Below are 22,409 nucleotides of genomic sequence, written 5' to 3' on the forward strand. Positions count from 1 at the left end.
CCGTGTGTGCGTAGATTATCGCGCGCTGAATAAGGTCACTATCCCAGATGGTTTCCCCACACCTTTCACTGAGCGTGTGCTTGAGGACGTAGCAGGGCATGTTTTGTACAGTTTCATGGATGGGTTTAGTGGATACAATCAGTTGGGCATCCATCCAGGTGATCAGCTGAAAACGGCCTTTGTGACTCCTTGGGATATTTTTATCTACACTAGGATGTCTTTTGGGTTGAAAAACGCTCCACCTTCTTTCAATCATGCGGTATATCTCATCTTTTGTCCTCTGATTACGGATCATCTTCGCATCTTCATGGACGACTTTTCGACCTTCTCAGGTGTCCAATGTTCAATCCCAGTGGAAAATCTAGAGGAACACCTCGCTCAGCTCTCTACTGTCTTCCTCAGGCGCAGAGAGGCACGCCTAAAGCTAAATCCTAACAAATGTCATTTTTTGGTCACTGAGGGCACACTGCTAGGCCATGTGGTGTCTGCTAAAGGTTTAGCACCTGACCCAGAGAAGATTGTGGCAATCTTGAAGTTACCACCTCCCATCACCCCAATAGGGGTGCAGAGCTTTGTAGGTCACACAGGCTATCATCGCAGGTTTAAACGCATGTATACGCAGGTGGCTCAGTCCCTAACACGTCTAACCAGTGCTACTGTTCCCTTTCAATGGTCGAATCCAGAGGCTAAAGCTTTTGCATATCTCAAAAAACGCTTAACTGAAGCGCCTATCCTAGTAGCTCCCGATTGGTCTCTCCATTTTCATGTGCATACTGATGCCAGTCAATTGGCTGTGGGGGCTGTGCTGACTCAGCCTAGGAAGGAGTACAACCTGGATCGCCCTGTTCACTGTGCCACTCGCCTACTCACCAAGGGACAACACAACTATAGCACCACAGAAAAGGGAAGGTTTAGCTATTGTGTATGCTCTGCAAAAATTTCGGCAATATTTATTAGGGGTCCACTTCACAGTTATTACTGATCACCATGCCCTGCGCTATCTGCTCAACAAGCCGCAAGTTGCAGGTCGAGTATGGCGATGGCTACTCCAATTTCAAGAATTTGATTTTGAAGTGGTACTCAGGCCCGGCAAACATCATGTCCTTGCCGACCACCTCTCTCGCATTCACACGGGTGAAGAAGCAACAGGGATTGCAGACGACTTTCCAGATAGCAGCCTCTTTAAGGTGGATACCACTTCGGAATGGTACGGTGATGCTTTGCATCTACTTTCTACTGGCGTGTACCCAGAGAACGCTTCTCCACTGCAGAAACGACGACTATTGTTGAAGGCAAGGCCATTCACACTAATTGGGGGCCAGCTATACAAGTCAGGACAGGATGGTGTTCTGAGGCGGTGTGTCTCCCCTCATGAAGTGGAGTTTATTTTGAAGGATGCCCATAGTGGTCCCACTGGTGGCCATTACCCTGGTCATATTACTGCTCAGAAGATTCTCCAGTGTGGCCTATGGTGGCCCTATATTTTTCGAGATGCAATTGCCTATGTCAAAGTATGTGATGTATGTCAACGCTGTGGCCCCAAACCAAGCAAGCAGCCAAACCGTCCTCTGCAGGTCTCTATGGCATGGCAGCCTTTTGAGCAATGGGGCATTGTAGCAGGCTACAGTGTCACTTTCACAGGACACAGTTACAGTTTGTATAGTTGGTCTGGTCTGTTCACACTGGACGGACACTTGGGCAGTGACACGTGGCAGGGATACGGATGGTGGCCTAGTGGACATGTGGCCAGGTCACACTTAGCTGGCTGACATTTATGGGCCGTTGGTGGCTCTTTATGATTGTATCTATGAGAAGTAGCCGTTGGGTCATTATCATTATCTTATATAGGTGGTCGGTTCATCGTCTAGCGGGGGAGTCTTACACAGAGCACTGCTTCACCATCCCTGCACATCTGAGCCTCGACACCCCATTTGTACCTGTGAGTCCTGGGCTGGAGCGGAGTGTGCTGCCACGCCAGAGTCTGTACATGGTTCTTTGAGCTAGTCGAGTCCACATGTTCTGGTCCACTGTTGTGTCTCTGGTGTTATCCATTGTTTCTGTGTTTCATTCTGTCGAGAGAGTTTTCATTTGTTTGAGTGAGATTGTCATGCACATTGCACTCAGGGGCACCCACACTGTAGAGAGCACGACACATTATCCGCGCTACAAGTGCTCTCATTTTGGCGATCACGGTGGGACCTCAACTGAAGTCTCACTCTGTTGAGTAGCTGGGTCTCACTCTGTTGAGTAGCTGGGTTCCTTCGCCTCGCCTGTGCAAGCTGTTGGTCTGGTTCAACTTAATCTAGCTGGTCTAGTCTCTCGCCTTGTTGGTATGGTCTTCTCTCGCCTTAGTCCACCCAGTGCGTCCTGGTCTAGTCCTTCTCGTCCCTGGTCTAGTCCTTCTTCGTCCTGGTCCAGACCACGTGGTCTAGTCACTCGCCTTGGTCTAGTAGAGTCTAGACCAATATTCAGCCAAGTGAAGGTTGTCTTGCCCAAGTGAAGGTCTTCTTGCCCAAAGCTTGGTGGGGTTGGCGGTTACTGCATGACACATACAAGGAGGTCTTTGGAGCGTCAAAGTGCACTACTGAGTCCTCTGAAGTACTACCACAGAAGGCGTCAACCTTGGTGCCCAGTAGAAGCATATTAACCCCATCACCCATACCTACTCATACGGCTACCACCATTCCTTCGACCGGTTCTACATCCTCCAGGTCACCTTCTCCGGTAAGGCTCTCCCCCATTTTGTTACAGCAAGCTAGGGAGCAACAGACTCAGGAGCACGAGGCCATGGAGGAGCTCACAAGTGTTCTGGCAAAGGTGAACATCAAGTTCCCTACCTTTAAAGGTCTCTCGGCAGAAGATGCAGACGACCATGCTGGGAGGTTTGTCTCTCTTTGCAGAGGTCGTGGCCTCAACAGAGAAGACGCATACCTGGTGCTCTTCCCGTCCACCTTGGATGGTCTTGCAGATAAATGGTACAGTCAGTTTGCTGAAAACCACTTTACTATTTGGACCATGTTAAGACAGCAATTCTGTGAAGGTTTCCGACCATGGGATTATCAAGAGAAGATTCTAGATGAGTTGGCCAACCTGTTGCTCCAACCCAAGGAGACATTTGCACAGCTCATGACCAGAACAAAGTCACTGGTCGCCAAGCTGCCTCAGCAACCAGGGGAATTCATGGTGAAGAAGTGGGTAGAGAAGGCTCTGCCTAAGACTTCTCAACAAAAGCTCAGAGAAAGTCTCCGTCCTGAAGCCAGTCTGGAGGACTTAGTTGCTACTCCTACTAGAATAGAGGGAGCAAGAAGGCAGTTCACTGACTCTCCTCAGTTAGATACTGCCCCTTTACTCGTGGACAGTCCATCAGACCCTTTGACTTCTTTAAGAAGGGAACTGGAAGCCCTAAAGTTACAGCGGGCCCTTCACGAAGAGGGATCCTTCTCTCTCAGACAGGAGAAGCCTCCACATCAAGAGGCTTATGATCAACTTAAAAGAGAGTTAGAAGAGCTCAGGTCTCAGAAGGAGACTAAGGCTATGGTATGGTGTAGTTCCTGCCGCTCTCCAGGACACCCTCCACAAGACTGTCCCTTTTGCTCTTATTGCCCCTTCTGCGAAAAATCGGGTCATGAAGATAAGGATTGCTACTATATAAAGGGATTGCACAAAATACAGCAAAGTCTTGGTCCTACTCTCCAACAAGGGTTAGTACCAGCATCCAACATGGTTTCCCACTACAGCCATAACAACTACATGCCACCTTTGCTCAATACCTCTGCTATCCAAGGTATGTCAAGTACTTTCCCGACTCAAAGTTTTTATAATGCTAATGCCACCTCAACCCCTCAGAGCTTCTACACTTCAGCCTCCAACTCCATGCAGCAACCACCTCGTCCCCCGTTTCGTCCTTCCAATCGGCCTATACTCTGCTACAGATGCAGAGAATATGGGCATTATCAGAGCAAGAGTCCTTTACCTGAGGGGTCCCCTCCTTGCCGTCATTGCCCTGATTCGAAGGATCACTACAATAAGGATTGTCCCACGCAAAGGGCATCCCCTTCTTCAAGCTCGACTCAGAACCAGCAAGAATTCACCTTCCCGAAGATAAACTTGATTACTGTGAACACCGTGCCTCAACCATCACCTGCTACTCATGTGGTTAAGCCACTACAAGTGGAGGAGCCTGCTCGTGTCCTTACTCGGGCACAAAGAGCAGCTCTTGGTCTCAATCTGCCCACAGGTCCACCTCGCCAGTCCCCACTTCCTCAAGCTGGTCTATTTGACCCAAAGGACGAGTCCTTCGAAATTGCTCAGAGCAAACCAACTTCACTGTTATCTGCCATTGATGGAGCCTTCTTGGAAGCAGTGGCTGACTTGGAACAGATTAAGGTCCCAAAGGGAGCCCAGTTCGAAGGCGCCAAGCCCACAACAGAAGCCATCTTGAAAAATACTTTTCAGCAGGTGTCACTATACGACATGCTAAGGCTCGACGCAACACTTAGAAGTGACACCCTGTCAGTCATTCAATCTCTGTACCCGGGGGCTGGGCCTAGTGGCGGGCACCTCCCTCTACAACCCTCAGAGTCTTATTTGATTTCCTATCCATCTCCTCCCCTCACCGATTATAAAAGTCCTCGCCTCACTGTATCTATTCTTGGGCACCAGCTATCCGGCGTCATCGTTGATGGAGGATCTGGAATCAATTTGATGCCCGAATTCACTATGATGGCCTTAGGTCTAAAGCCTACCCGACCTGCTCCTTTCACTGTTACATTGGCCGATTAGAGAACAGTCTACCCAGTGGGCATAGTCGACAAGGTGCCTCTGAAGGTACAAGATTTCACTTTTAACTTGGATTTTGTGGTAGTTAATCTTCCCCAAGTAGAGGGAGGTTATCCCTTGCTGATTGGTAGGCCATGGTTGCGACATACGAAAGCACTTCACGATTGGGGAACCGACGCCATGTGGATACATACTCCTAGCTCTCCAATGCAACAAATTCGTCTCGAAGGAGGTATCGATCCGGTCGTTCAGCACACCTCTTTGTCAGTAGAGTCCAACCCTGACTTGGAGCAGCCGGTCCCTCCTCATGGGTCCGATGAAGACTTACTGCAATGGTTAGAAGCTACCTTTTCGATGCCATGCTATGTAGCCTCTCTTCAACCTTTGCCCACAGATTCACCCTCTCCCCCTGATCCTACACCTGAAGCTAAACCTGAAGCTACACATGAAGCCAATAATCCCAGTCAGCCAAGTGAGCCAGAACCAAGTGGACCGGTCTTTGGTGCCCATCCTTCAGAGGGTCCCTTAATGGAAACCATCGGCCTGGGTGAGCCTATAACCCACCATAGAAGGGGGAAAAAGTCTCCCTTGCAAGAGTTGGCCAACACCCCAGCTCCTTCCTTAGCCTCTATCCCATGTGACTCTCCACCCATGCCGGAGCACTTTGAAGTATCTGAAGATTTACCATTTGCAGAGCTTCATTCAGGATGGTTGCAAGAAGAGTATGCTGATTTCAACATTGATCAAACGCCAGCTCATAATGTCCAAAAGCTAACAGAGGCGGCAAGGTCTTCTCTCCCTGACGCAGCCTCACCCACTGCACGGCCTGACCCAGTCAGAGAGGTCAACCTAGGCGGCCCTGACAACCATCAGCCCATCTTGTTAGCCACTTGGTTATGGGATCACCCCGCTCTACTCGACCTGGTAATCTCTTTCGTGCGCTCTTTCAAGGATGTGTTTGCCTGGTCTTACCATGATTTGGAAGGAATCCCAGCAGAGCTAGGAGTACACACAATTCCTCTGGTTGAGGGGGCTAAGCCGGTCAGAGGACGGGCTTACAAACTGAGTCCCAAGTATGCAGAAGCAGTCAAAATCGAGTTGGAAAAAATGCAAGAAGCAGGTATTATTGTACCAGTGGAGCACTGAAAATGGTTGTCCCCTATGGTTATTGCCCCAAAGAAGCAGTCCAACAAAATTTGAGTTTGCGTCGACTACCAGGCTCTCAATAAGGTGACAATCCCTGATGGATTCCGACACCTTTCACTGAGAGAGTTCTCGAAGATGTCGCGGGCCATGTACTGTATAGTTTTATGGACGGGTTCAGCGGCTACAATCAGTTAGGAATACATCCTGACGACCAAATCAAAACAGCTTTTGTGACTCCCTGGGGTATTTTCATCTACACTAGAATGTCTTTTGGGCTTAAAAATGCACCGCCTTCTTTCAATCGCATAGTATATCTCATCTTTTGTCCTCTGCTTACTGATCCCCTTCGCATATTCATGGACGACTTTTCCACCTTCTCGGGTGCTCAATGTTCGACCCCAGTAGAAAATCTAAAGGAGCATCTTGCTCAGCTCTCTGCAGTCTTCCTCAGGTGCAGAGAGGCACGGTTGAAGCTCAATCCGAACAAGTGTCATTTTTTGGTCACAGAGGGCACACTGTTGGCTCATGTGGTCTCTGCTCAAGGTTTAGCACCTGACCGAGAGAAGATCGTGGCCATCTTGAAGTTACCTCCTCCCATAAATCCCAAAGGTGTTCAGAGCTTTGTGGGCCACACCGGCTATCATCGCAGGTTTATACGTATGTATGCACAGGTGGCTCAACCATTGACCCGGCTCACAAGTGCTAGTGTTCCCTTTCAGTGGTCAACACCTGAGGCCGAAGCATCTGCATACCTCAAAAAACACCTCACTGAAGCGCCTATTCTAGTTGCCCCGGATTGGGCCCTACCTTTTCATGTGCATACAGATGACAGTCTGTTGGCTGTGGGTGTTGTGCTGACTCAGCCTAGCAAAGAGTTCAACTTGGATCGCCCTGTACATTATGCAAGTCGCCTGCTCACCAAAGCAGAGCGCAACTATAGCACCACAGAGGGGGAAGGTTTGGCTATAGTGTATGCTCTACAAAAATTTCGTCACTATTTGCTAGGGGTCCACTTTACAATTATTACTGATCACCATGCCTTGTGCTATCTGCTTAATAAGCCTAAGCCAAAGGTCGCAGGTCGAGTATGGCGATGGCTCCTCCTATTCCAAGAGTTTGATTTTGAAGTGGTACTCCGTCCTGGTAAGTATCATGTAATGGTTGACCACCTCTCTCGCATTCACACAGGTGAAGAAGCTACCGGGATTGCGGATGACTTTCCAGATAGCAGTCTTTTCAAAATCGATACAACACCGGAATGGTACGACGAGGTCCTACAATTTCTATCTACTGTGCTGTACCCAGAGAAGGCCTCTCCACTGCAGAAGAGGAGATTGCTGTTGAAGTCCAGGCCTTTCACTCTGATTGGGGGTCAGCTCTACAAATCGGGACCAGATGGTGTTCTGAAGCGTTGTGTCTCGCCTGATGAGGTGGAGCATATTCTGGAGGATGCACACAATGGTCCCACTAGTGGCCATTATCCTGGTCACATCACGGCCCAGAAGATTCTGCAGAGTGTTCTATGGTGGCCCTACGTTTTTAAGGATGCAATAGCATATTCTAAGGTTTGTGATGTGTGCCAACGCTATGGGCTGAAGCCAAGTAAGCAATCCAACCATCCTCTGTAGGTCTCGATGGCGTGGCTACCGTTTGAGAGATGGGGCTTGGACTTTGTGGGTCCAATATATCCCCCGGCTCAACCAGGTAATCGCAAATATCTGCTAGTGGTTACTAACTATGCAACAAAGTGGGCGGAGGTTCTAGCGACAATAGATTGCAGTGGCAATACAGTAGCCAAATTTTTATATGAAATATTTTATGCAGATTTGGATGTCCCGTAGAGATCACCAGTGATAGGGGCAGTCATTTTGTCAATGACATGATCTCAACTTTACTGGAAAATTACAAGATTTTTCATCGCAAGTCGTGCTCTTATTACCCTAGGGCCAATGGGCAGGCCGAGAGCACCAACAAGGTTCTGATCGCACTCTTGAGGAAAGCATGTCATCTCCATCCAGCATCGTAGGCTCAGGCTGTGCACGGCACTCTTTGGGCATACCGCACATCTTTCAAAGCGACAACGAATCACACTCCTTTTCAACTCGCTTTCGGTTTGGAAGCCATAGCTCCATTTGAGTTCAACTCCGGATCCCCTAGGGTGGGCAGTCTGCGTGCAAGTTGGGGCATGGAAGCAGCTTCTATATCCCATCTTACCTTATTGGATGAAAGCCGCCTTTTAGCTTCTCATGCTCTGCAAGCGGAGCAACTTCGTCGCAAAGCATGGCATGATCGCCACCTCAGAAAGCCGAAAATAACGCAAGGCACATTGGTGCTACTCTATCAGGCAAAATATTTGAAAAAAGCAAAGAAGCTGGATCCAACTTGGCAAGGGCCCTTCGTGGTGGAAGAGATTTTACCACACGGGGCAGTCCAATTAGTCACTCTAGAAGGCGTTCCTTTGCCACTGGTAAACGGATCAAGGATTAAGAACTATCACTCGCCCTAATTATCTTCACATCTACTGATGATAGCTATCCCAACACCATATGATTCTTCCCTCCTCAGTTCGGTATTTCTCCCTGGCTTACCAGTTTCCCCTCTTCTCAATTCTTCCTCATGGCAGCTCTTATCTTTCAAAACTCCCTTTGTTTCAAGGCATGCATCAGTTACTGTTGTTCTGTCTCTGTCTCTGCTTCCCCTCTGTAATTTCCGAGGTTCAAGTCTCATCGAATAGATCTTTTGATTATTGGCTATGGTTCGCGATTAAATCAGCTCAACTGCATCTCTCTTTTCCGTCTCTAATTTTTTAAATGCACTCTCACCATCGCATCTCTATCCTTGCCGTACTGGAGCAATCTCTTTAAAATACTCCTCAAACTGTTTCAATCCCTAGTTCTTCATTCTTTCAATGGGTTATCTATTCCCTATCGTTCACACATGCAAGTTCAGTTTCTGCAGGGTGGGAATTTCAACTCACCTTTCATGGCAACCCATATGGTCGATAGCTATTTCTGGTTATTGAGACTCTGACTCTCTTTTTTCGCGTTGTCCCTTGCTTAATGAGCCCACTATTAGCCCTTGTTCCCTCCTCTTGCTGGTGTTCCTTGCTTAATTAGCTCCATCCCCAAACTCTCTTCCATACTGTAGAAGTCGCCCCTAATTCGTAATTTCCCTCACATCTTACCCACTATCAACCCTTCCCCTCGTTCCCCCTATCGACCCCTACCTAGAACTCGCCCCCTTCCCTTGCAGCTCTCGCCCTCGCACCCCCTCTCGCCCCTACCCTCTCCCAGCACCCCCTCTCACCCCTACCCTATACCCTCGCCCCTACCCTCTAAATCTCGCCCCTACCCTCTCCCAGCACCCCCTCTCGCCCCTACCCTCTAAATCTCGCCCCTACCCTCTCCCAGCAACCCCTCGCCCCTACCCTATACCCCTCGCCCCTACCCTCTCACTCTCGCCCCTACCCTCTCCCACCACCCCCTCTCGCCCCTACCCTCGCACTCTCGCCCCTACCCTCTCTCAGCACCCCTCTCGCCCTACCCTCTACAATTTCACTTTCACCCCTACCCTCTACCCACCCAATTTCGCCCTGCCCTATTTTGTTCAAATTTCGCCCTACCCTATTTTGGTTCGAATTTACCCCTACCCTAAATTACTCGCCCCAACCTAAATCGTTTTGCTGAAAATCCAACTTGCCCCTACCCTATACCCTCGCCCCTACCCTCTAAATCTCGCCCCTACCCTCTCCCAGCACCCCCTCTCGCCCCTACCCTCTAAATCTCGCCCCTGCCCTCTCCCAGCAACCCCTCTCGCCCCTACCCTATACCCCTCGCCCCTACCCTCTCCCAGCACCCCCTCTCGCCCCTACCCTCCCACTCTCGCCCCTACCCTCTCTCAGCACCCCTCTCGCCCTACCCTCTACAATTTCACTTTCACCCCTACCCTCTACCCACCCAATTTCGCCCTGCCCTATTTTGTTCGAATTTCGCCCTGCCCTATTTTGGTTCGAATTTACCCCTACCCTAAAATACTCGCCCCAACCTAAATCGTTTTGCTGAAAATCCAACTTGGTCTGTATCTGTCTGAGTGCTTTTCCATCACTTGGCTACTCAGTGCTTGTCCATCACTTGGCTACTCAACGGCTCTGTTTGTCATCCGACCTCACCATGGCAGGAGGTAGCAAGCAGGAAAAACTGCCAGAGGGAAGTAGCAAGAAAAAGGTAGAGTTGAAGAGGAGGAAACCTCTGGTTGCAGAATCAAAGAGCGAAGCAGAGGAAGTATATGCAAGCAACAGTAGCCATGACATAGATGACTTTACCTCCAGTGACCCAAGTGATGAGAGCTACAAAGCAGACTCAGCAGCATCTGATGATTCAGATGTAAATTCCGAGTCAGGTGCTTCCAGTGATAAAGAGGAACATTCAAAAGTGCCTCAGAAAAAAGAAAAGCAGCAAATCATCACTCATGAAATCAAGAGGCCTGCTTCTTCAAAAAGTCGCACAGCATTCTCATTAAATTTTCATATGCAGCAACCTCGACCATCTCTCAGTGAGGTGCTTTCGACTGCTCAGCTACGGACTCTGGGCCTCACAGCATTGGCTGATGCAAATTTACCTGATACGGTTCCAGTAGAACTGATACATCAACTGTTGAAAAACTTTCCAAAGGTCAGGGGCCACAAGCTAACAGCTACAAGGCTTGGCCATGCCATGGGTATGACACACTTTCCAGCTGTGAAGTCTACTACTCGCACTTTCTCTTTGTTGTCCAAGGATGCGACAATTCAAGCATGTCGAGAGCTATTGAGCTCAGATCACCCAAATTATGAGCGAAACAGACGGCTTCTCGCAATCTTCAGGTATTACTTTCTGGCTCGGGATGCCAAAGAAGACAAGGTAAAAACAGATATTCTCACTACATTCTCCCACTGCGACGGGCTATACTGTTTAATCCACACTATCCCATGTGGATTCCACCAAATTCTCTTCAGCTCTTTGCAATCTAGGGCTAAAAGATTTCGGACCCAAGTGCAATCTGTGCAGTTAAGTTTTAGATGTTTTGCGGCACCTCTCTTGGCATGGGTCATAAACATACCTATTAACATAAATGAAGTGGATGAGGAACAGGGAACCTCGAAAGGGAAAAGAAAAACCATGAGCATGCAAGTTGACCCCACAGTCACCAAGAAAAAGAAGATCAAGGCGGAAGTGCTGAAGGATACAGGGAAGTCAGCAGACTAGGGTACATCTTCAACGTCATACGTCTACTTCTACACCTGGTTCTGCTGTGCCGGCACCAGTGTCTACTGCCGCTCCTCAGGACAGGATGGTCACTTCACCCACACAGGATCCTCTTCCTTCTTCTCCCATCTTCACTCATACACCGGTCAACATATCACTCGCTCCACCTACAACAACAATCTCCGAGGCACATACTACACCAAGTGTACCCACTTCTAGCTCACCGGCAGTGCCACAGGTACGCCCTCCAGCATCACATCCATCTGAGGGATCTTCAGGTAGGACCGACTCCACTTCTCTGTTTCAGCTTTCAGAGAAGTTACTTCAGAACTCCAGAGCTGCTATTGCCACCATCGAGCTAGGCGCGGAGCAGCTAGCTGCAACCCACCAGCATCACTCTGCCACATACGCAGCTATGGAGGGATCTCTGCGAGTTGCCGAGAGTGCCATCGTAGATCGAGATGCAACGATTTTTGCACTACAGCAAGCATTGAAGATAAAGTCGAGGATTATAGATGACCTAAAAGCACAGGTGTAGAGATTTCAAGAAATGCTTATGTATGATAACAGGCCTACCCTAGCTCCTGTGGGATATGGATGGACTGGGCCAGGGATACAGGTCCAGAATCCAGCAGGCTTTGCAGCGCCAGCAGGTCCCTCTCGGCCCTCTCAGCAGTTCATGGGACACTACCCAGCAGGTCCCTCTCAGCCCTCTCAGCAGTTCATGGGACACTACCCACAGCCCCAGTTCCAGTACTTCACTCAGCAGGGGTCTCAGGTCCATATGCCACACATGCAGAGCCAGAGTGTTCCTTGCTGTGACGGTGTTGCTGGTGCACACCGCCATGGTTGCGTTACTAGGCGTCCGGAGTTCACTTCAAGGCAGGTGCTCCCATCCGTTGTGCAGCAGACGGGTGCTACAACCACAGGAAACCAGGTTATGCAGAGCACAGTACAACAACAGCATAGTTACACAATCGATCTGATGGCTCCTCCCGATCCGGATACTTCTGGAGCAACAGTGGCGACGACACTTTCCCATGGGTGACAGGACTGTGCTCTTACCCCACCTTTCATTGTACATATAGTTACTTTTGCAGTTTCACTCAGTTTTGGCTCACCGAGACGGTGACCAGTCTTGTGGCGGGCAACCTGTAGCAAGCTACAGTGTCACTTTCACAGGACACAGTTACAGTTAGTACAGTTGGTCTGGTCTGTTCACACTGGACGAACACTTGGGCAGTGACACGTGGCAGGGATACGGATGGTGGCCTAGTGGACATGTGGCCAGGTCACACTTAGCTGGCTGACATTTATGGGCCGTTGGTGGCTCTTTATGATTGTATCTATGAGCAGTAGCCATTGGGTCATTATCATTATCTTATATAGGTGGTCGGTTCATCGTCTAGCGGGGGAGTCTTACACAGAGCACTGCTTCACCATCCCTGCACATCTGAGCCTCGACACCCCATTTGTACCTCTCAGTCCTGGGCTGGAGCAAAGTGTGCTGCCACGCCAGAGTCTGTACATGGTTCTTTGAGCTAGTCGAGTCCACATGTTCTGGTCCACTGTTGTGTCTCTGTTGTTATCCATTGTTTCTGTGTTTCATTCTGTTGAGAGTTTTCATTTGTTTGAGTGAGATTGTCACACACATTGCACACAGGGGTACCCACACTGTAGAGAGCACGACACATTATCCGCTCTACAGGCATTGATTTTGTGGGTCCAATTACTCCCTCAGCCCAACCAGCCAATCGGAAGTATCTACTAGTGGCTACAGATTATGCAACAAAGTGGGCAGAGATATTGGCAACAACGGATTGCACTGGCACTACTCTAGCCAAGTTTCTCTACGAAAATATTTTGTGCAGGTTTTGGTGCCTCTTTGAAATCACCAGTAATAGGAGTAGTCACTTTGTGAATGAAACAATTTCAACCTTGCTGGCCAACTACAAGATTTTTCACCGAAAATCTTGTTCCTATTACCCTAGAGCAAATGGGCAAGCGGAGAGCACTAATAAAGTTCTGATAGCACTTCTGCGGAAAGCATGTCATCTCCATCGTGCGACTTGGGCTCAAGCTATCCTCAGCACCCTTTGGGCATACCGAACTTCTTTCAAGGCCACAACCAATCACACTCCATTTCAATTAGCTTTCGGTTTGGAAGAGATAGCACCCTTCGAGTTCAATTCAGGATCTCCGCGAGTAGGTAGTCTGCGTGCCAATGGAGATTTGGGGTCGGCATCTGTCTCTCGTCTTTACCTTCTAGAGGAAAGCCGAACTTTGGCTTCCCGGGCTCTGGAAGCAAAGCAGCTTCGTCGCAAAGCATGGCATGATCGCCATCTCAGAAAGCCGCAAATAACGCAAGGAGCATTGGTGCTACTTTATCAAGCTAAGTATCTCAAAAAGGCTAAAAAACTGGTTCCAGCCTGGCAAGGGCCATTCAAGGTGCAGGAAATTTTGCCACAAGGAGCAATCCAGTTAGTAACTTTGGATGGTGTTCCATTGCCTTTGGTAAATGGCTCCAGAATCAAGTGCTATTACTCTGAGTAAGCAGTTTGCAAGATTTCGCCTTCTCTAGGTTCTAATATCCCATCTCTCTCCTCCCAACTACCTTTCCACCAAAACGGGTGTTCTGTTATGTCTCAATCTCTGCTAGGTTTGTAGAAGTTTCCATCTTTTGGCCTAAAGTATCCTTTATCCACTCAGTCTCCGTAATTGGGTATTGTCATTAACTTCTTACAATCCAATTACCCTTTCTGTCATTGTTCAATCATCAGTGCTATTTGATATTAGCACTAAGGGATTTCCTGTTAAGCTCCTAGTCTCTTTTGTGATAATTTCTTTACGTACACGCTTCTCTCTGTAGCATAGAGTTGTCTGTCTCTATGGTCAACCCTTACCACCTCTACTCTTAAACGCCCTAATCGGGTGCTTGGCGTTGGTGATTTCCAAGCACATCCTCTGCTGTCTTTGAGACAAGCTTAGGCAGATACTTACTTCCAGGAGGTATGGTTGCAGTCTCATCCCAACTGACTAACATGACTAACAGGGTCCTACAATCCAAAAGAACAACCCCGCTTGCATGTCAATCACCCATTCTACCTCTACTGTGGTCGCAATGGGCAAAATTCAAGGACATGTTTGGACCATAAAGCGAGGGTAAGCGCTTTGGTCTATGCCTCTCTGCAATGGTAACCAGTTCCCTGTCCATTCAAGACAGCATGAGGGCTTTGAAAGGTGGCGGGTTGAACTGCCATAGCCTATGAAATAGGCATTCTAGCCACATGTTCAAGGACGGGAGGAACCTGTTTTGGAGCCCCTGAATCGGCAACATGCGAGTGTTCCCTATCCTGCTGAGGCGCATGAAGTACTTGGGCTTGAGCTTCAACAAGCTCTGTTCGCGGTGTAGGTTGCCTATTTTTTTGTTGCACTGGTGGCGCTTGCAAGAACTCCATAAAACTTGGGTTCTGCACCAGCTGCAAAAACACATTCACTACGGCAACTAACTGAGTCCTGAACGCATCATTCTCAAGTTGCCCAGTCATAAAGACCTGTACTACTGGAGGGGCATTCACATCAACAGGATGACCATAGGAGTTTCCGGCCTATCCTTCGTAGAGGAACCCTCTTCCAAAAATGCCCTTCCCTTTGTCGGCCATAGTGTAATCCCGCGTTCCTGTACTCTGTGTCTTTACCCAAAACAACCGAGGCTCACTTCTAGAGGAAAAAGTGATTGATATCCCGGCAATGGAACCTTGAAACCGGCCCGTGGGGCGGTAGGCTTTGGCTTTCACCCGAAATTCTTTACTTTACTGGAGACACACAAAGAGAGAGAGTACTTTGCAAAAGGAACCTGCGACGGGAGATTAACACTTAAGCACACACAACTCTTAATGGGGTTGAACCTTAGGTCTTTAACGCCCCATTTAAGCACATTGCTCTACGGTCCCCCTTTGGAACCCTATTTTCCCTCCTTTGGATCCCTAAGACAGACCGGTCTGGCATCCGTACCAATATTCTAGCTTTTACTCCCCTGGTACTTCCCCATAATAAATGATCAGTTTAACATGAGAAAATCATTTGGGAGAATTAGATGTTAGTTTTTATGACATTACCTCTCTCTTGAGGTAGAGAAGATAAAACCTAGCCATTAGTCCGTTTGCTAGCGGGTAGAGGATCCCTATTTTACCCTACGACACCATCCAGAATGGATGACTAATCCATTTGGTGCTTGAGAGCCTTAGCTGCCGCCAGCCTGTCTGCACATTAGTCCGTATCAATCTTCCATAGTAGAGTGACAAACTCTAATTGGTGTTCGGGAGACTTCGTCCCCACAAACATGATCCTAAGCATGCATACTGATTAACATGTGCGCACAAATAAGAAAAAGAGAGTCTTATAAGACAAAAACTTTGTTCATTTATACATATTTACATTCGCTTACTCTAGGGAATCATTGTAAGCATTGAATCCTTTAGTTGTATGCCTTGCATCCATCTAGCATCTTCAAAAGGATAATTTTTAAACTTGATAAGATATCGTCAGATAGTCTTACTGCCTCATAATACCTTGTCTTCGTGTCGGAGAATAGACTCGCGCTGCAGCACCTCTTCTTGGTCCTCGATCTTTGGTGGGTCTTCAATGATTGCTTCTTGAGGTGGCTCTTCTTTGTCAGGCATTAGTAGGCTCACGTGGAAAGCATTGTGTATGAGCCAATGGTTGGGTAGCTTGAGTTGATAGGTCATCTCATTCATTGACCTGAGAATCTGAAAGGGTCCATAGTACCTTTTTGCTAATTTAGCATAGTACTTTTGGTGTCCCGTAGAATTCTTGCCCGTCGTGTGCCTTAATCGAGCCTTGGAAAAATTAAGCAAGACCTAATGATTTTGTTTAAAGGCTCTTGTAGGTCTTGGCTATATTCATCTGCAGCGAAGATCTTCCCATGTAGCTTGAGTAGCAGGGGACTTTTTGATCTTCCCTCTATCACCTCAAAAGGTGCTTTTCTCGTGGAAGTATGTACAGTGTTATTGTAAGCATACTCCACTAAGGGTAAGTACTTCTCCCATTGAGACTTTTGATCTACTTCTGTGACATACGATTTTACTAGATCAAGAATTGTTAGGTTAGCTATTTCATTTTGGCCATCCGTTCCGAAATGATAGACCGAAGAGAAGTTTAACCTTGTACCTAAATTGTCAAAGAGACCCTTCCAAAAATTACTGGTCATTCTAGGATCCCTACCCGACACTATGGACATTGGCAAGCCATGGTATTTGAAAATTTGTGATATGAAGAGGGTTGCTATTTGATGGGACTTGATAGTCTTTTTGACAGGTATGAAATGTGCTTGTTTGCTAAACCTGTCTACTATCGTCCATATTCCTGTATTCTCATGGATAGACTTGGGCAATCCGAAGATAAAATCCATGGATATGCTCTCCCATGGTGAATTAGGGATTGGCAACGGTTGAAGCAATACAGGTTGCTTCCCTCTATCAAACTTCGTCTTTTGGCATACCACACATTTTAAAACATACTCTTGTATGTTTGCTTTCAAGGCAAGCCAATAGAAATATGTGTCTATCCCTTTTAGGGTAGATTGAATCTCTCTATGCCCAGCATAAGGAGGAGCATGAGATTCATACATTACTTTCTCACGTAGTGAATTAGTAACGCATAGTCTATTGCCATAGAGAAGATACCATCTTGTAGGGTAAATGGTTCTTCTTTCTTCCCTAGTGCAAGGGCTGAAATCACATCTATAAATATCGGGATCGATAGCATACGCATCTATCATAGCAAATAGATCATTGTGAGTTGATATGGATACCGCATTCACTCTCAGTCGTCTTGAGAGTGCATCGGCTACTTGATTACGCTGTCAAGCAATATGGTGCGTGGCCTTTGGGAGTTGACATACTCCATCATATCTTCAGTTAAACCCGCATAAAATTGTTGTTTTTTGCTCTCCAAAATCCATCTTTTTTAAGACAGTGGCTTTGAGATGTAAATCCCAAAACTTGTCTACATATTTGTAAATAGATTCATAGGGAGAGAGCTTCAAGCTTCGCCATTTGGTGAGTACTTTGTCTTTGGCATCGGGAGCCAAAAACTGCTTCATGATGGAAGCTCTTAAAGCTTTCCATGTTCGTGGAGCTTCACCATTTGCTCGTAGGCTAGACCACCATTGCCTAGCGAACTTTTGAAAATGCATAGCTACATGGCGTAGCTTAGAGGACTCCGTGAAGCCCTCATCTCCAAACGCCGCATCAAATTGTTGGATGAAGGCCAAGACTTTGTCAGTAGCACCAAAGGTGCCATCGTAGGTAAGGAAAGAGATGTTCTTTCCTCCCTCTTTGAACTTTTTGAGCTTGGATGACCTCTTCCACGTGGCATAGGATTTCCTATGGCCTCTTCTTTTAGGTGGTTCAAGAGCTGCACCATCACTTTCTTCAAAAGAGGAAGAGTATGAGGAGGATGGAGAAGAGGGTGACCTCTTTCTCGCCTTTTTCTTCAGTTGTTCCTCCTTGTCTCCACCATCACTTTCTTCAGAAGAGGAAGAGGATAAAGAAGATGGAGAAGAGGCTAACCTCTTTCTCGCTCTTTTCTTCTCTTGTTTTCTCTCGTCCCTCTTTGAATTATGGTGTGGAAAAGTATGCGATGGTCTTCTTTGTTCAGGGGTGATGGATAGCATTTTGCCCGCCCTCTTCGTGGGGCCATCTCCGCCGAGGTGGCAGGAGACTCATTTCTTTCTCGTTCTTTCGGTGGGGGCTCTACCATTGAAACTTAAGTTCTCCTTTGGGAAGGAGATGCGTCGTCAAGTAGTAGATTTTTGAGCCCTTCGTGCGGATCCTCTTCTTTTTCCCTTATCGAAAAGAGGCCTCTTTTAGAAGTCTCACAAGGAGGCTTCCTAGGTCATAGTTACAGGGGACGGGGGGACGGGGCCTAGGGCCGGGGAACGGTCGAAATCGGGCCGAGGTCGGAGGGGAACGATCGGAAAATCATCCGACAGGCGGGGTCACACGCTGCCGACGGACCGGGGACGACCGAGGATGGCTGTGGACGGCGGATAGGGACGGCCGTTTCAAAATTCAAATTTTGAAAAAAATGACCGTTTTCAACATTTATTTGCAGCCAACATTCACTTCTTTTGGGGGGGTTTGGCCTTGGGAGGCTATAAAAGCACCCTTGGGGCCTCATCTTCTCTCAAGCTCTCCTCTCTATGGTCTATCGTCTACACTCTACACTCTACGCCGTCTACGGTCTACCTACAAGCGCTCAAGCTCTACCCTTGAGTCTCTCTACCCACTCTCTCCCTCTTCTACCCTCTCAACTTTGAAGCTCTCCTCTAAGCTATTAGCTCTACTCTCTCTCCACCATCATGTCATCTCAAGCTAAGTCCACTTCTCAAGCCGGCTCTTCTCGAAGGAGGCCTGCCGTACAAACATGGTCGTGGTGGGATGAAGTCAACTCTATCACGCATGGTAAAGGTGGCGGTGCAAGACCATGGACATGCAAGCTATGCCCGTACAAGAGAACGGGTGGTGCAAACAAATTGCGAGCCCATCTTCTTCATGAACCCGGTCACGTGGTGAAGTTTTACCCTCGAGTATCTCCCAAGAAGAGGTTGGAGCTTCTTGAGAAGCTCACGGTGTATGAGGTCGGGGAAGCGGCCAAGAGGGGCCGTTTTGTTGCCGTTGATCTCTCCGCCATGGCGACACCGCGAGAGCAAAGAAAAGCCAACCTTGACGACACCTCTCAAGCGTTCAAGACAAATGCATCTACACCGTCCTCTTCCGTTGCGCATCGCCAAAGCACCCTCAACGAAAATTGGAATCCTAAATTGAAGGAAGAGGTGGATAGGTCGGTTGCCCGATTCCTCTTCCACGACCACATTGCCTTCCATGCTTCGGTGAGTTTCACTTGGCATATGCACATTGCAATCTCCCATTTTGTATTCATTATGGAGTCTTGACTCTCGACTCTCCATACTAACACAACATGCTCTATTTTGTGTGGATAGGTCTCCATACTTTCGAACCATGGTTACGAAAATAGGGGAATATGGCTCCTCTTATGTGCCACCTTCATCGGAGAGGCTTCGCACCACCCTCCTTGACAAAGAGAAGCTTCCCGTGGAGCAAGCAGCCCAAGCAACAAAGGATTTGTGAGAGACCAATGGCGTCTCTCTCCTTGTAGATGGATGGAGCGACACCCGCAAGCGGTCCATCCACGGAGTGGTGGCCTACTCTCGGAGGGAGATGTACTCTGTGGAGTTACATGATGCATCCGACAGTGGCAAGGCCGCGGAGATGCTTGCTGCGGAGTGGACAAGCACCATAGAGATCACCGGCCCGGAGAATGTCCTTTGTATGGTTACAGATGGAGAGGCGTCAAAAGGGCAACCGGGGCTATCATTGAGGGCATGTATCCCAGCATCCATGTCACATTTTGCATGGCGCATTTCCTCAATAACATCCTCAAGGACATAGGGAACTTGTCATGGATTTCACCCACCATTGGTGACGCCTCTCGAATTGTCTCCTTTGTGCTCAACCATCAAAAAGTGCGCCATGAGTTCTCAAAGAGGAGCCACTAGTCCTTGCTCAAATATTCAGAGACAAGATTTGCATTCAATTGGGTTATGCTAGGCCGCTCGTCTACATGTGGCAGAGCCTTAAAAGGCCTCTTTCTCAGGGATGAGTTCGAGGCCATGCCGGAGTCTACATTAGCAACAAGAATGAAATGCCGAGAATGGGCCGACGACGCCGCTTCGTGGGAGGAGGTGAAGACACTTGACACCATGGTCAAGCCTATTCTACACCTACTTCGAGTTATGGATGGCTTGCAGCAATGTATTGGCAAAGTCTACGAATCCATGGATCAGATGATAGAGACACTTGAGAAGCTTGTGCCTGACCATGTTCAGTATGTGGAGATTCATGGCTTGTGTGAGTCGAGGTGGAATGCATAATATTCTCCACTTCATGCGGCAGCTTATGTACTTGACCCTCAGTTTCAGGGAAGGAGTCAAGAGACCGACAAGGAGGTGAGCAAAGGATGGCGGCATGCATTGGAGCGCCTTGAGCCTAGCAGTAACACTAGGCGCAAGGTTAGAGACGAGCTACTCAACTACATGCAAAAGAAGGGCTTCTATGGATGTGTAGATGCATAGGTTGATTGCAACAAGATTGGCTCGGTTTTGTGGTGGGAGGATTATGGAGGAGATGGCCCACATTTGCAACGCTTGGTTGTTCGTGTCCTTAGCCAAGCATGTACCACTAGTTGCTTGGAGCAACTATGGAGTGTGTACAGCCACATTGCCTCTAAGAAGAGGAATCGCCTTGGGGTCGAGAGGGCCAATGATTTGGTGTTTGTGAGCGCTAGCTTGCGCATGCTTGCCAAGAGCGTCACACACAAGGCAGATCCCTTCACTGAGTGGGAGATGGCACAAGGGAATCCATCTATGGCCGATACACTTTTGGAGGAGCTAGAGGACGACTTCGAGCGTCAATGAGAGCCTCGAGAGGCCTCATACGTCGTTGACGACCTCGACTACGACGACGACGATATGGAGATTCAACAGGCGAGCACTTCTTGAGTTTGATGATCATTGATCACTCTCGAGTCTAGAGTCTACCTACTACATAGCCCTTTGTACTTTTTGTTATTCTAGAGGCCAGTCCTTTAGGCTTTTTGAGCCCTTGTGGCACGCACTTTTCACTTTGTATCCATCGATGTTTTATTAGCACATTTGCCCCTAAATGACTCATGCTCTTTGGTCTATTTAGTGTAAATTTGTGGTCAAAGTGATGCTCTATGTGTGTGGCATGTGTATAGGTCAAAAAATGCCAAAAAAACTCTGTTTCTTTTTTGCCATTTCAACCCCCGTCCCCGTTTCCTGACTTTTGCAGTCCGGTCTCCGTCCTCGTTCCCGACTCAGACCCGCCGTCCCATGTAACTATGTCCTAGGTACTCTCTCTTCTTGGTGGGGAGTTTGGAGAATCCCATGAGTACGTAGCTGCCGTTGCACTTCACCTTGCAGGAATGGATTGCCCATGGCTTGTTGAAGCCTAGTAACAAGGTAATTAACAAGCATAGAGGCATCATTAGTAGCCTATTCATTAGCAAAACCAAAGCTATCAACATTAATTTCATTCTCTTTACTATTGTCAGTCATTCTAACAAATTTCAGGTGTAAAATTTTAAAGTGTACTTTGGCACTTCAAGCCTTAGTTGCTACTCCTTTTTACCTTCAAAGATAAGCACTCAAGCATCTACATCCGTGGCTCGAATATAATTAATTGGAAGGAATAGAAGAGAGGGTTCAACCGAGCCAAGACAGCACCGGTTCCTGGCAAGCTTCTAATAGCTCAATAATGGTTAAGCCATAAGCAAGCCCCGTAAGACTCCATTATTAAGACCATAACTCTCGAGAGTGTCCCCGTTAACTGCATAAAGCAGCGTGCTTCAAGGATGAAAAATCCCTATTCTACTTACTCTTTTTGCAATTAATAACACCAACCATTTGTAGCAAGCTTGAGGACCTCTCTTCTAGAGCAAGAAAAGAGAAACCCATAGCTCTGATACCAATGTAACATTTAATGCACTAGTAACTTCTCTGTAGCCGAAATTGATAACATAGTGAGCATTTCATTAAGAACAAGTTCCTAATGAACATAGCAAGAGTACTTAATTTGAGAAAGCAACATAGTAATTAACACCTAGCTAATTTGGCATTGACAATATTTGAAAAGAGACAGAAATAGAACAATTGACAACAGTTGAGGACCGGATTTACATGGAGCCGGTGCCCCCTCCATAAAGCGCTTCTCCCATCAAAGGAGACTTTTGTACAATACAATTTGTCATAATAACTAATATCTAATTCTCCTAAATGATTTTCTCATGTTAAACTGATCATTTAATATGGGGAGATACCAGGGGGAGCAAAGGCTAGATATTGGAAAGGCTGCCATACCGGTCTCAACAGGGTATCCAAAGGAGAGAAAATAGGGATCCAAATGGGGATGGTTTGCTAAAGAGCAAAGTATATCAATGGAGTTTAAAAAGAACTTTGGGTTCAACTCCGTTAAAACTTCCATAGGGTAAGGTTCTAATTTTTTGGTCCAAAGGTCTTAGGCCATGGGAACCATTTCTAGTGACTAAAGTGATAACTTGTAAAGTCAACAAAGGACTCCAGCAAGAAGACGAGAGAGAGCGAGCTGGGATGAGACA

The 22,409-nt window shown here is 47.6% G+C and overlaps 1 protein-coding gene and 1 pseudogene across 3 annotated transcripts in view; one reads left to right on the forward strand and one right to left on the reverse strand.

Annotated features, from left to right (window-relative positions):
• HCAR (coenzyme F420 hydrogenase family / dehydrogenase, beta subunit family) overlaps nt 1–22,409 on the reverse strand; it is a 206,365-nt gene that overhangs the window by 94,194 nt on the left and 89,762 nt on the right. The gene's annotated exons all lie outside the window — the stretch shown is intronic.
• Nucleotides 18,553–21,562, forward strand: LOC147435054 (uncharacterized; annotated as a pseudogene).

Source organism: Adiantum capillus-veneris, chromosome 19 (genome assembly GCF_014529385.1).
Source record: "Adiantum capillus-veneris isolate H3 chromosome 19, ASM1452938v2, whole genome shotgun sequence".
Taxonomy (NCBI): Eukaryota; Viridiplantae; Streptophyta; class Polypodiopsida; order Polypodiales; family Pteridaceae; genus Adiantum; species Adiantum capillus-veneris.